This window comes from Coptis chinensis, chromosome 2 (assembly GCF_015680905.1).
Source record: "Coptis chinensis isolate HL-2020 chromosome 2, ASM1568090v1, whole genome shotgun sequence".
In the NCBI taxonomy this organism is placed as follows: Eukaryota; Viridiplantae; Streptophyta; class Magnoliopsida; order Ranunculales; family Ranunculaceae; genus Coptis; species Coptis chinensis.
Window position 1 is genome coordinate 103549628 of NC_141457.1, and position 14854 is coordinate 103564481.

Here is a 14854-nt window from a genome sequence, read left to right on the forward strand (position 1 = left end):
TTGGAATTGAAGCTAGAACTCAAGTCTGGGGCATCCATTGAGACTTTTTCGGACAATTGGACCATTGCTACAGAATCTGAGGCTCCAGACCAGGTTGTGGGGCTAGAACATAAGCCCATTCAGAAAACATATGGGGCATTGAATGGCCAACCTGTCGACCTCAACTGCACCAATGTAGATGCTAAATCAATCTTGTAGTAGGGTCGACCTCCTTAAGAACCATGGTCGATTGAGTTCTTCCGAAAAACTGAAATCCAAACTCTTGTGAAGCAGTCAAAAATGTTACTTCTTCTGGTGACTCAGCCTAGTACTTCAGTTTATCCATTGAATCATCTTCTATAGGTATGCCAGTGTGACATAGAGCCATGACTCTGAAGAACATAGTTATGTCAAATATATGGGATCTGTTTATCCATTTTTTGTTCAAGAGTCTTTCGTCATTGAAGTTGAAACCCTTTAACATGGAGTCTTTTCCCATATTCGAGCTTATAGTACTTTCGGGAGTTGAAATCTTAACAACATCACCTACTGATGAAGTTTTCTGGATGTTCAAATCAGCAACAAAGAATTCAAACATTTCAAAGCTTTGGCTTGTAGAATCCATCCTAGTCGAATGAAAACTATAGTTCTCTAGATCTGCAATCATTCTTTTTGAAGCAGCAAGATCAACTTGACTTACTTCACTGCCGTATGAAATACCAACAATTGAGCATTTCCTGAATTGCATATGATTGCACGTTATGTATATGAATTGTCGAACAACCCTATGCGGTAAAGGTGCACCTAGGCCAACGTCAATTCTCTAAGCCTACCTTGCGCTTGAGGCTATACACACTCACGTCTAAGGGCCTACTATTTGCAAGGCCTGGCTACGCACCAAAGCTTTAGCGCATCAGATACGCATAAACCTCGAGAGGAAAATCCTTCTTGTGTGTCCCCATGTATTTACTTAAGAAAAGACAAATAACATTTCATATAAAATTATAAATGAATTGCCTAACCTTAAAAACATACATTGTTTTTACCAAATTATTTAGGAAACATTGCCTAAACATTAAACTTGGGACAACTTGTGGCGGAAGTTTGCATTACCTCATAAGTAGCATATATACACCCCATTATTGAAACCAATCTCATCTCCCTTTTACATTTGTACTAAAACCTCTTGGATGCCCAAAATAAATTCTCATCATCATTAAAAAAGAAGTGCACCGATCAACAAACTACTTTTTTCAAAATATAAACTAACGGGATTTTAGGTAATCATTTAAGATAAGTTGAGATGCGCTATGATAACCTCCAGTAAGCTCTCTAACAACCATGAGATCAACCCCCTCGGCAACTTCTTTCTTCAATGTTTAGGAGTCCACTAACTATTGAGAAAGGTCAATAGTTACACTTCTATTAATTAATTAAATAAATATAATTAAAATACAATAATAACAGTAACTAAGCATATTACTTGTGGCAAAACAGTTGCGGGACGCAGATTCGAGAATACACCAAGACCCACTCGAAACTAAAGTAACCCAGTTTCTGGCTTCAAATGTTTCTCATTACTATCCCACGTATACCCTCCAATGGCACCAAGAAGAACAACATGAGATTGCTTAACGGAAAAGAGTTTAATCGCAAAGGAACACCAACTAAATCCAATGCAGCTCCACCGGTGGCATTTCCTTAAACTCAAACTCAATGCCTACAAACACAATAACGGTTAATAAATAAGCCAAATGGCATGAACTTAATTATTATTATTATTATTAATTACCTTGTTGAGAAACAAAGAAGAGTGAGAACTTTTTAGCAACGAAATAATTTAGGGACCAATGCCACACCCAAACTTCGAAGAAGAAGAAGTACCACCCAAAAAACACCATCAAGAGTCTCATCTTTCTCGTAAGGGTTTCAAAACCATCTTCACCACTCAAAAACCCTTCTTCCTTCTCATTACCATCATCATCTTCAAAAGTTTTAACACTAATACTACTACTACGACGACGACTATGTGTTTGTTTAACAGTTTCAAATTCATAATCAGATGAAAGTGGTGTTCTTATTAAAACGGAAGGAGAAGAAGTATTATTATTACTCGTGAGCCCAAAAAAAAAAAAAAAAAAGGTGTTGGGAAATGAAATGATGAGGTGGGGGTTTGAAAAATGTTTATCTTTTTAGGAATGGATTAGATATGATAAGGTGAGGGAGAGGGGGTTTGGAAGAATGAAAGAGGCAGAAATGTTGCCGCCATCGGTTTTTTTTTTTTTTTTTTTTTTTTGTGAGAGTTTGGGGTGTTTAACAAAGGGGTTGGGTTTTGTTTTGTTTTTTGGTTGTTTTTAATTACTTAATTACCCACTTGCGAACAATTCATATTAAGTGTATTTGGTTTTTTAATCCCTAGTATGGCTTAAAAAAGACCAAAGCATTTTTTAAAAATTGCTAAACACAACAATAATAAGGTTAAGTAAGTAATCAACCAATTAATTATTTTTTAAGTAGGGACTTTTTTAAAAATCAGCTGACGGGCTCACTATGAGCATCTGGGGAAAATGGATATTAATGTAGGTAAGATAATGATTTAAAAATATATGACTATACTTAGAAAGTTCTCCTCTTTTCTTTCTAACAAAAGTAAGTAGAAAGTAAATTAGACAAATTCATATGCGAGAAGTCGCCAAATCAGTAGGTCGTGTACGAAACCATTTATAGCTATATATGGATTCACATTAAGAAAAATTTGAGACACGAATTATCTTCGGAATTGTACCCTTTGAGGGATCAAGCCATACGAGATCTTCCCGAACTATAGCACTTCGATATAACAACTCGACAGTTCAATGTCATAACTCAACAGTTCGATATGACAACTCAACATTTCAATTACTAACAATACCAAACACATAAGACATTATCAAGTATGTAACCCTTCTAGGCCATTAAAAGAGAACATATAGGCATGCTAGAAAGTCCAACTTTCACATAAAACTAAATACAAAAATTCCCTTAATCTAGTGCAGATGAGGAGTTATGGACGAAAACAACTCAATCGTCTCCAAGCTACCCCACCTTCAATTTGATGCGCACTCTCCCTCTCTTTTATCTTCTCAATATTCCCGAAATAGAAAAATTAAGTGAAATAGGGAATCTTTTACAATAATCATGCCCCAAAATAAGTAGGGATGTAAAACGGGGTGGGTCGGGTCGGGTCGGGCCGGGCCTCATACCATAAAGCCCGTATAACTTTATGTGACCGTCTCCATTCCGATTGACCAACCACCGTTTTGATTCTTTCATGAAATTATGTTGAATTGAAGTTTGATTTTTCTTTTTGAGGTTACTGAAATTATGTTGAAATTATGGGTTTTCTTTGGTCGATTTGTGTGTTTTTTATTTTATTTTGGGGGATTTTTATTCCATTAGAAGAGTTAGAAAAAAACCAAAGAAAAACATTACGAGACAATTTCTCTAAAGTAAAAAGGACCAAACAGTTTCTAGAGTAATTACTGGTCGAGTACTACTGAATTTCACATGGCCAAACAGAGCATACAGTAACCAATCATTTGTACAACGTGCATTTACGACGTTTTTCTCTATTTATAGAAACTATTGACTCTGACTCTCTGAGCATCAAAACGTCTCGGACCTTTCTTTCGTTCAATCATTACAGAATCGTTGTATGCGACATTGAGACCTTGTGTTATAACACCCGACATAACATCCAAGTTAATGATTTGAATTTTATAATCTCTCAATGACTATAAAGACCCATAATTCTCAGATACCATCGTATAACTTTCTGCAGAGGGACATCACACAAACCCCCTTAAGAAACTACTTCTATGTCACATAAGACCCATAATTCTCAAAGACCCAAATACCATGAAATCATGAATACCAAAACCCAGAAGCTGGTATGTGACACCCACGCTAGAAGAAATGTTATCACTGATCCCAACAAGAAAACCTGCACTGACCAATTGAAGGATTGAGGAAGGTAATCAGTCCAAGGCCATCAAACTCACAACTTCGTGAGTTCTGTTTCTGCATTTGATAGTAACTGTTGAAGGCATACGAGATGTTCCCTTTGGCTCCAATGGCATTGCAAGATCCACCGTAGTTCAGTGTCGTGCAATCTGCAGCACTGCAAGCAATGTTAAGGTGGTTCGTCATCCCACCTGAAAGATCACTGTAAGGGTTTGCTATGCACCACCTTGATGGAAGATACTGAACGTCTTTGGCGTTCTTCAACAATCCATTACCTAAACCAAGATTCAATTGGTACTTGGCTTGGCCATCAAAAGAGAAAATACCCCAGTGCCTCTCAAAGTTTCCTGGAAGTGTGCTCTTTGCCCCTTCATCAAGTAGACCGAAAAAAGATAAACATCCATGGGTGGCACCCTGGTCTTAAGGGAGTTCCTTTGTTACTCAGGACATGATTTATGAGACCTTGATTAAAAGCTCTCGCAGCAGTGAGGTTTTATTAGAGCTCCATCTGTGGGCCAACCCACCTCACCAATGACTATGGATATCTGCCCAGAGCCAAGTTTGCTGAGAGCAGCAACTAACGATGTCAAGGTTTCCATCAAATGCATTGGAATAAATATTCTGCCCATCTGTTACGGAGTGAGATGTCCCTTCAAAGAATGCATAGTCTTCCGGAAATCGTATTTTGATACAGATTTAAAATGGATATATATTGACCACAAATGGAGAACCATTGGAGTTGAGGAAAGAGACAAGTTGAGTTATGACATCTGTCAGTTCAGGTCTAAATGTTCCTTGAGAGGGAAGAGACGACTCATAGACATCAGCATTGCAAGGAACTACCAGTTTTACATAACCCACCAGATTTGCCTTTGCTAAGGATTGTTGCAGGTTAAGCAGAGCAGGGACAACGAGGGACTGATATTGACCTGAGTAACTCGTGAAGGAAAGGTTCATTCCCAACTGCAATATACCTGTAGCCACATTGCACAGGTCAATATAACTTCTAGAAATATATAATCACGATGTCTAGAACTGTAAGAACAAATTACCCAGCAAATAGTAATCCAGAAATTTTTTTAACAGATATTTAGACAAGAAATCATCTCAGAGTATAAGGTTATATTCTTCTTCTCTTCAACTTCGTTAAAGGACCAATTGTATTAGAATAAACAAACAGGCTGACAACTTTTAGATGACCTACAAGGGGACAAGGGAACTCCCCAAATGATCATATCCATAAATGAGAAATCACCTCACCAGGACATGGTCCTCCCAGAATTTTTTAACTAAAGAAACACACCCATCCCAGAAGAACAACAGGTATGTAAGGCATATTTTATCATATACCTAAAAGTTGTATTTTCTGAAGGGATACCTTGATTTTGGTATATTTTTTAAAAATTACGCTTTTTGTAAGGCATATCTTTAGATAGAATTCATGATAGATTTCCTTAATTTGTAGGGTGTTCCCCTCCTGAACATACAAGGAACATATTCACTATACTCTTTTTTATCTTCATAAAATCCCCTCATACAGAAGGGAGAAAATATCGTTAGATGGAATTTCAGAACCCAAAATTATAGGCCTAGGAACCACGGGATTGGTGAAAAACTGAAAACCATAGCAGGATTTGGGCGCCCATGAATCGGATGAGGGATTGGAAAAAGTGAAAGAAGATCCTATACGTATTTGGTTACAGAACTCGTCTATTAGGATTCAACCACCCAACCTAGCTGGAGCAATTGTGTTGAGCCTAATTAGGAACGAGGGAGGCTAAAGCAAAATTCTCATGAAGCCCCTATTCTCGAAGGACATACATACTAAGACATGGAGAAGTGGAGAACTCAGTATGTAACTAAGTACCAAAGGAGTTTTACACAACCATGGTACTTCTCACAAAGATGTGTTGTCCCCACCGCCAAAATTGTATCTAACAGAACTCAGAAGAGAGGAAGAACATTATACCTCTCCTAAGTCCAAACACTATACCTCATAATAGTTTCACTGTTGCACACTAGACCACTCTCCCAAGTCCCAATCGAAGTAACTACAAGGCTCTCTTCCCAAGAAATCCACAACCACTTTCCAACAATGACATTATTAAACTAGTGCAGATGCAGACAGTGAAGAGTCTCTGAGCACAGACAATCCCTTACCACTAGATGATACCTACGACATTCCTCATAATCATCCAACGAGACTAGATCACTAGACACCTCTTTTTCCTCTTCTTTGCTTCTGAATTTGCTGATAAAACAAAACTCAGAGCTGATGGAAACAGACACACCGGATTGATACCACAAAGAATGACAGATAAGATAATGAAATTGTAAGTGCATTTCTAAAATGCACTTGTAAGAATACTATTTGACATGGTAAATATTGTACTCAAGCCTTGGGAAGTTAGGTCCAAGGTCTGGGGGTCAATCCCACCTTCACTGGGGAAAGGAGGGTTATAAGGGTTTAGGAGAATAAAGTTGAAACTATTAAAAAAGAAAAAGGAAAAGGAAAAATGTGGTTTGTTTAGGATGCAGTGTTCCTCTTATAGTTAGAAAGAGTAGAGTTCATCACTTCATTGGTAAAAAAAATGTGAACCATCTAGTAGCTAGTTCAGATGTCTGCCAGATTTCTACCTTTGCATCTACAGAGCAGCAGTGGGAAGAGGAAGTTAAACTACTTGCCCTGATTTTGTTATCCCACCTAGGCACAATGCCTTAATTAGTTGCAGTCATTCATAAGTTTGACTAGAAGTTCCCTCTTCTTTCGTTTAAGTATGGGGAGGGGGATTGCCGTTCAACTGATAGTCACTGAAGAAGACCTATTGCATTCAAACAAGCAATACATATATCTACAAGATTCTCATTTTTGGAAGAAGCTAATAACCCAAATAAATATGTTTCAACTGGGAGTAATAACAATAACTATCCACTCGACCTTCCACCTCACTTAAGACCCACATACACATACATAAAATAAATGTCAAGAAGAAACTTCGTTCTAAATTCCCAATGGGTCCATTAACAAGTAGAAAGCAAGTAATTGTATAAGCAAAAAATAAAGAATAACGCCAATATTCTACCACACAAACACCACTATAAAACAATCAAAACTAGAAAAAGGCTCAAATGTTTATTACCTTATATCAGCACCATATTTGCCAACATAACTGGAAACATTCTGCCTAACCCACAAATCAGAAGCAACAGAAGAAGAACTAAGAACACTCAACATCTCATTTGGAATCCCAACCATAACTTGAATCCCACTACCCATAAGAGCTCTTAAAGCACCTGGGTCAGCATCAAAGAGTTTAACTTTCTGTATTTTGTTATGTTTCAAAAGATCCACTACAATGGAAGGAGATAGTCTATGGTATGAAACACTTCCCCAGTTCACACCAATAGCTGATTCTACCATTTGTAGAGGTGGGCTTGAAAGAAGTGTTAGTGTTATGAGTGAAATGAGAGCTTGGGAGTAATGGGTATGTGCCATTTTTTTAAAGAAAGTGGGAGACTTCAAAACATGGCTTGTGTAAGTTTGGAGTGTCGGAGAAGTGTGTTAGTTTAGTAACTGGTAAAGGTAAAGGCATGTAGAACATGGCAGTTGAAAACTTTAATAATTATGTGAATGATATTTTCGGTAAAGAGATTTATAATCATGGTTAAGTTGCTATCACGTGAAAAATCAGTCCACTAATTATGTCGACAAACTACCAATAAAAACAAAATCAATAAAATAATAATAAATAAATGTGATAAAATTTTTCATTCCCCCTTTTTTTTAATGCAACTTATGATTTATTGACTTATTGTGTTGTTTTTGTTTTTGTTTTTTTTTGATAAAAGCCTTTAGAAATAACAACTTAAACGGGTAACTTATTTATTGTACATGTCAATAGGGGTGTCATGGGTCGGTTCTGAGTTGGTTATTATTGGTTTTGGTTTTGGGTCTATTTTTAGCGGTTTTTATTGGGTTCGGTTCTTTCGGATTTTTTCTTATATTTTGAAAACCCATACCCATTAATTAAGTCGGTCCAGTTCCGATTTTGGTTTTTTATCGGGTTATACATTTTTATTGCTATTTTTTTTTAGTTATATAACCGATATAAAAGTTGGTTTACGGCGACTATAACACTTGTCATCGATATTTTTGTCCTCTCATAAAAAGTAATGGTCCTAAATTCAATAATAATATTTGAAAGTTATCTAAAAATTTTAAATACATTCTCATACATTATATGCATGTGTATATTTTAAATCGAACATATGTATATTATACTATATGTAATGCGTCGTATATAGAATAAATATCACATGTACCACAATTGTTAGTTAGCATTGCACGTATTCGTTATCTAATATATATACATGTAATATACCAAGTACGTACACGATCATGCATTAGTTAATATAGACAATGCATTAGTTAATTCATAGTATACGACTATACGTGTAAACGTAGACACGTAAACATTATTATTAATATTTATAATACACATATTTAATGTAATATTATAAAAGATGCATTTAATAACACACATTCACTATTATGCTAAATGTTATATATATTTAGTATAATTTTATACCTAACAAATATAGACTATATATAATAGTAATGTTTGGGTTTGTCTTTATTTAGTATAATATAATACTAAATTCTATATATCAAAATCAAACTAATCGGTTCCGGTTTCGGTTCCGGTATCTATCGGTTTTTTACTATTCGGTTATAACGGTTTTGGTTTTTTATCGGGCCGATCAGTTCTTGAAGACCCACTTTAAATGGGTCTACCATTTTAAGACCCAAAACCACTATAAATGGTTCCGATTCCAGTTTCAGTTCTGGTTCCGGTTTGAATAATTGGGTACCTATGCACACCTACATGTGAATATGTGATACTCACTAAAGTATCACTAAAAAAATATTCGCTTGTATCTCATGCATTAGTTGAGCCGACGCATGGGTGGTCGGGGTGGAGAGTATAATCTTTCTGTAAACTGTCTTATGTACAAGGATGTGGGACAGTGGGAGTCCTGAGTCCAACAAAAAACAAACAAGAAAATGCCTGAGCGTAACAAGCACTTTTTGAGTTTTTGGAAAACCAAACAGTAAATTGAAGAGAGCACGTAGACTACTAAAACATGGTCATGGCCGTGAGTCTGGGCTTCAAATGAGGACAAATGGATCATTGCATTGAAAAAACCCAAGGTTTTGTGCTACCTGTCAATCCTTTAAGCTGTGAATAAACGGCGCGTGATGCAAAGTACGTACAAACTGAAGAGTTTGTTTCTCAAATCTCAATAATTGCCGCTACATGATAAAAGTGATCACTTCACAGTTCACACTTGAAACTTTGGCCTCCACACTCACTTATCCAAACTCCAAAGCACTTGTCCGTTTCAATTATCATAAACCCAACACCAACCAGCACTCTTCCATTGAATCTCTACCGGCCAAGTGGGCAGACTCTTTACCAGAGTCAAAGAAATGGAGAGTAGTAACGCTGAGCACCCTATGATGATCATGGAGGAAAACCAGCAGATGAAAGAAGCTGATCAAGTCACAAAGGAGAAGTCAAAGCGTGTGGCCTCTCTTGATATCTTCAGAGGCCTTACTGTTGCGGTAATTTACACATTGCCTAGTTTTTTTAAACTCATTTCACGAGTTTTGAGTCTGCTAATAAAGGTTTTGAAGAAGTTTATTTTAGTCCCACATAGAAGAGCCAATAAAAAGACAATAGTAAAGCTAACTATAAAATGAGAGGTTAGAGAGTTGTTGAAAGCATCTTTGCGCTTGGGGCAATGACGCAGCTAATGAGGTCTAACCGAGGCGCGTCAATTGCTGGTTGAAAACTATTTCCAAACCCCCTCTTCGGCCTTGGTGAATTCCGAGGCCGTCGAGAATTTCTGGAAAGGCTCCCTCTAAACAAGGGTAAAGCCTTACAAATCTTAGTTTCAAATGTTTTACAAAACTCTTAAGTTAATAGGATAAAACTCGATGAAATCTAATGTGATCAGGGCAGGCTCTTTTTTGTGTGGTCCATGATAATAATGACACTGTAGATGATGATTTTGGTGGATGATGCTGGAGGAGAATGGCAAATGATTGGGCATGCCCCATGGAATGGGTGCAATCTTGCTGATTTCGTGATGCCATTTTTTCTATTTATAGTGGGGATGGCCATTGCTCTTGCTTTCAAGGTTCATATTAATATTCTACTCCAATTTAGTTCAATCGTTTGACAGATTGTTAGTCGATTGAATTATTTATCTTTATTTCCTTGCAGAGAATCCCAAACCGTTTATTGTCCATTAAAAGGGTTATCATTAGAACGATCAAACTCATCCTTTGGGGTCTTATCTTGCAAGGTTTGTTATCCACCTTGTCGCACTATATCAAACAAGCAATTATCTGACAAGATAGTACATAGTCTAAGTAAAATTGAAAATTTGGAGAGAAAAGAGTGTACAACCTTAATTGATTTCAGCCTTCTGCCACACATATATAGAGAAAACTAATAGGGTTTAAATTATAGAAACATAAAAAAGTTCGGGTAGTGGTACACAGATGATGTAGTGTAAACCCAGACAGTTCAAATGCTGGGATGGCTTTTCAATAATTTATATGATGTGAGTGGAAGGTGTTTTTTTCGGTTTTTTGTTTTTGTTTCGCCCTGGAAGTGATTATTGCAAGTGACGGATTCTATAGTAGGCAACTAGGCAATGTGCCAACGTTAACTTTGAATCCCTAACTAGTGCTTTATATTCACTTCTCTTGTTTCTTATGAAGGGGGATACTCGCATGCTCCTGACGAGCTAACATATGGAGTTGATATGAAAAGGATCAGGTGGTGCGGTATCCTCCAGGTGTGGTGTCATATACAATTTTATCTTTGAAATTTGTTGGAGATACATTTCTTAAATCAACAAGGTTGTGACTTGCCTATTTGTAGAGAATTGCTCTCTCATATTTGGTTGTTGCAATTCTGGAAATCTCAACAAAAGATGGACAAGCCAAGGATCTTTTACCTGGATGGCAGCCTGTACTTAGGCAATATCATTGGCATTGGTAGGCACATTCTCATTTTATTCCTAAAATAATTATATATTGTTTTTATGTTATTCATATCAGTGAAACAATCTCAACACACCTGTTTTTTTTCGCGATCTATAGGCTGGCAGGCACATGTGTTCTTGTAGTTTACCTGTCAGTTATTTATGGAGCCTATGTTCCCCGATTGGCACTTTACTGTCTACAACACCTAAAAGCCCTGATTATGGGAAGACTTTTAATGTAAGTAAGCTTTCACCCTAACCACATAACGCCTCCTATAACATTTTATTTTCGCCGCAGATAAATTTTTTAGTTATACTTCATTGTTCACCCAACGATGCCCTTACTACTTATGAGGAATTTGCTTAGATGACTTAGCTTTGAGCCTGTAAACTGCCATTAGATTAAATACTAAGACATCAGTTGCCTTGCTAATTTGATCCAGAATGCTAAAGCAGTGAATTGCTAAATTATCATAAATCAACTTAGGCAAATGTTGCAAATTTTGATTGATTCGCTTTTTATTTTATCCAGCATCTTGCACATAATATTTGGTTTCAAGAATGCCCTAGACTATGCCGAAAGCCTAAGATTTGAGAGTTTGTTTTGTCATTCATTTTAATTGCTTGTCTGGCCTATTTTTTAAGCGCCAAATCATATATCAAATGTTAGTAGTTAGTAAAATGAAAACAAATCTTTTTTCTCCAACTACACATCCTGACAATTTGTTCTGTGTAGGTAAAATGTGGTATAAGAGGAACTTTGACCCCCCCTTGTAATGCTGTTGGGTACATTGACAGAGTAGTTTTAGGAACCAATCACATATACCAGCACCCTGCTTGAAAAAAGATCCAAGGTATGTATGGTAAAAACTTAGCACCTTTTGTTCTTCTCCTTGTAAATTCTGTATATTGCAAAACCTACTACTCTTAATTGTTAGTGGAATTCAGCGCCTGTTCTTCTCCAAAAGTTGTGCAGGTTTGCACTGAGAGTTCCCCGTATGAGGGGCCTTTTAGGAAGGATGCTGCATCATGGTGCCAGGCACCTTTTGAACCTGAAGGATTATTAAGGTCTGCCACAACAAATCAGTAAAATAAAATAAAAAGTGATTACCTATATTGAAGAGTTAATAGTGTTGATTTTTATCATCAAGATTAATTATATTGCATCAAGAGGAAGTCTTCAAGACAGACCGTAACTGCATAGATTAGGTACTTTGTCATCTTCTAGACCATCTAGTTTTTTGTTCTTCACAGTATCCATGGGTGGATCAACATCAGCTGGAGGTATAACAGGAGCAAGTTCAACTTCTCATTTCATCTTTTTCCAATTTATTGAGTTCTTACCTAATCTTTTGTAAGTGAATCTATCGCTGTTTGATGATGGAGTTATTAAATATCCTTTCTATAGACCACCATCTATGTGTATCACGCGGGTTTGTGTTGGTGTTGATCCACTTCAAATGCAAAAGTTATGCCTCTTTTCTTTTCTAACGGGCCAACATTCATATTCCTTTGACGGGTCATTTAAAGTACATGTTATAGACATATCTTATAGGCAGGTCCCGCGAGGCCACATGTTCTCCTGCCCAATGCTACTGCTGAGGAGGACCATAGTTGAGCTTGTGCCTTCCCTGGGCTGTTGTTAGCGCCTTTCTCCTTTTTACCACAGTCCCTTTGATATGTATTACAGTATTACTACGCTTTCTCTCTAATCTTGGACTCACGGAGCAATGTGAAATAAGGCTACATATAATGACAAACTAGTCTAGTCACATATACAATTGAATCTGCAATGTTTGTTTATTTTACAGGTTTACGGCTATACCATTGTTTTAGTTCTTAGAATTGCATCGATGATTTGCCTTGATGTATTGGACTCTATCCATGTGCAGCTCAATTTCTGCTATTCTAACTACAATCATTGGGGTACATTTTGGTCACGTGCTTGTGCATATAAAGGTTGATCCTGTAAATCTTTTTACTTGTTTCAAAATTGCCTCTGGCATATTTTCATAATGTATTAATATATTTGTTTTTTGTTGAATTTCATTCCAGGACCACTCGGATAGACTAAAACATTGGGGTTTTATGGGTTTCTTTCTGCTCCTTTTAGGAATTATTCTCCATTTCACAAACGGTAAGCAGAGAACAGTAGACAGTCTATTATTTCACTTTATTTTTATCTCTTTCAGATGTTATAAAGATTTTCTCTTGTTGCAGCAATTCCACTCAATAAACAACTATACAGCTTCAGCTATGTTTGTCTGACAGCCGGTGCTGCAGCATGGGTTTTCTCGACATTTTATGTTCTGGTATGCTATTTATGTAGATATGTAACAATCTCCTTTACCCGGAGCACAATTGTGACGGGCATTCCTTACATTGACTCCCATCCAATAAATTTAAGAGCAAACAAAAAGAATGTGATGACAGGATCATAGAATCTTTTTTATAATTCTTTTTATTATATATATGAGGTGTAGGATCCGCTCGTCGAGTGGAGGTTCCACTAATCTTTCCTTTTCTAGGTGTGTCAATTTGGCAGTATAAGGGAGTTGTTGTTCTTTGTGGATCCTGTTGTAGTTTATCTTTCAACCTTAATTCAGAGAAAAATGGGTTACCCATTAAAGAATGCATGAAGTGGAGTTTAAAGTATTTTGTTTAAAAAATGTAAGTTAAATGGAAACTAATTGATAGGAATTCGCGGGTAGAATGTCGAGGCCGGACAGAGTTACTAATGGGAACTTGGAGTTATCCATGAAGACTAGTTTATCATCTGCTTAATGCATTGTTTTCCAGGTTGACATTTTAGGCTGGCGTCATCTTTTTTTGCCCTTAGAGTGGATTGGCATGAATGCTATGCTCGTCTACGTGATGGCAGCAGAAGGCATATTTGCAGGGTTCATCAATGGGTGGTATTATGAGGACCCTCATAATACACTGGTATACTTTTACTCCCATATTACGTTCCATTTTTGAATTATATGTCCTCCCATAAGCCACTTGTGTTGATTAATTCCGTGAGTTCATGGAGCTATGTGACCAGGATTTGCTCAGAATCAATGATTTAGTAAGGCTAGCAAATGAATCTTGCATATTGGGATTTCCAACTACCTGGTAAACTAAGCTTGTTGTGAGGTACCCAATAACCTAGCTTACAATGCACACTATCAAAACTTGCTTTCACCTAGATGATATCGTAATTTTAACTAAATATCATCATGGTTTATCTACTGTTGAATTATAGGATCTATGGTGTTTCTAGCTACTAGAATGCAGATGGTAAGATGATCTGCCTTTTTTTTTTGAAAAATTGCTGGGGTTAAGGCCCCACACCTGTATATTAGACCAAAGAGTATGATCTTTAAAGGAAGTACATCACAACAAAGCATTACTACCTTGCTACACTCCTCCCTAACAGTGTGGTCATTTGAGGGAGGTTCATATACATATGAAAATTAGCTCCACTCTGCAATACCTACACTAATCCTCTTCCACAGGCCTCGAACAAAGAGTAGACTATGAACTACAAAGATGTCAGCTCAGAACCTCTAACAAAGATGATCTGCCTATTGTTAGATACCAAGCTTGACTTTTTTATGTTCTTCACTTCTTCCTTCTAGCAGTTATATTAGTATGAAAATTCTCATTATTGTCTTGGACTGATGTACCTGCAGATTTACTGGATTCAGAAACACATATTCATTGGAGTATGGCATCTGAGAAGGATAGGTATGCTCCTATATGTTATTTTGCAGAGATCCTATTCTGGGGTCTTGTGGCAGGTGCTTTGCACAGGTTGGGTATTTATTGA

At 36.8% G+C, this 14854-nt stretch overlaps 1 non-coding gene and 2 pseudogenes across 3 annotated transcripts; 2 read left to right on the forward strand and 1 right to left on the reverse strand.

The window, feature by feature from the left end:
• Positions 1 to 304: 304 nt before the first annotated feature.
• LOC147519899 (glucan endo-1,3-beta-glucosidase 5-like) lies at positions 305 to 7612 on the reverse strand (annotated as a pseudogene). Its single transcript, XR_015213151.1, has 4 exons — positions 7122 to 7612; positions 3876 to 4955; positions 1530 to 1699; positions 305 to 683 (listed from the first exon to the last, which is right to left on the reverse strand). The product of XR_015213151.1 is annotated as a glucan endo-1,3-beta-glucosidase 5-like (transcript).
• Positions 7613 to 9018: 1406 nt separating this feature from the next.
• LOC147519900 (uncharacterized) lies at positions 9019 to 14854 on the forward strand (annotated as a pseudogene). The gene is made up of 13 exons (XR_015212370.1): positions 9019 to 9607; positions 10048 to 10185; positions 10272 to 10353; positions 10775 to 10851; positions 10938 to 11053; positions 11159 to 11278; positions 11777 to 11894; positions 12009 to 12108; positions 12933 to 12999; positions 13096 to 13177; positions 13261 to 13352; positions 13840 to 13983; positions 14718 to 14854. The product of XR_015212370.1 is annotated as an uncharacterized LOC147519900 (transcript).
• On the forward strand, positions 9769 to 9924 carry LOC147519901 (U4 spliceosomal RNA). The gene has a single exon (XR_015214543.1). It is a non-coding gene; the product is annotated as a U4 spliceosomal RNA (small nuclear RNA).